Below are 219 nucleotides of genomic sequence, written 5' to 3' on the forward strand. Positions count from 1 at the left end.
AGCAAGTCCGGTGTGAATCTGAGATTTTTATTTTTATTTCAGCTTAGGCTGGCTATGTTGGGTGTATCTGTTCAACAACAACAACAACAACAACAACAACAACAACAACAGCTCTCTGCTGTGTAGTTTCTTTATACACCAACAGATGTTTTTCTCTGCCTGCATATGATGTTATCATGCAGCACCAGTTATAGCAGGAAGGGCTACTGTTTCCGCTCG

The sequence above is a fragment of the Eimeria mitis genome, genomic scaffold (assembly GCF_000499745.2).
Source record: "Eimeria mitis Houghton genomic scaffold, Emh_scaff1158, whole genome shotgun sequence".
Lineage (NCBI taxonomy): Eukaryota > Apicomplexa > Conoidasida > Eucoccidiorida > Eimeriidae > Eimeria > Eimeria mitis.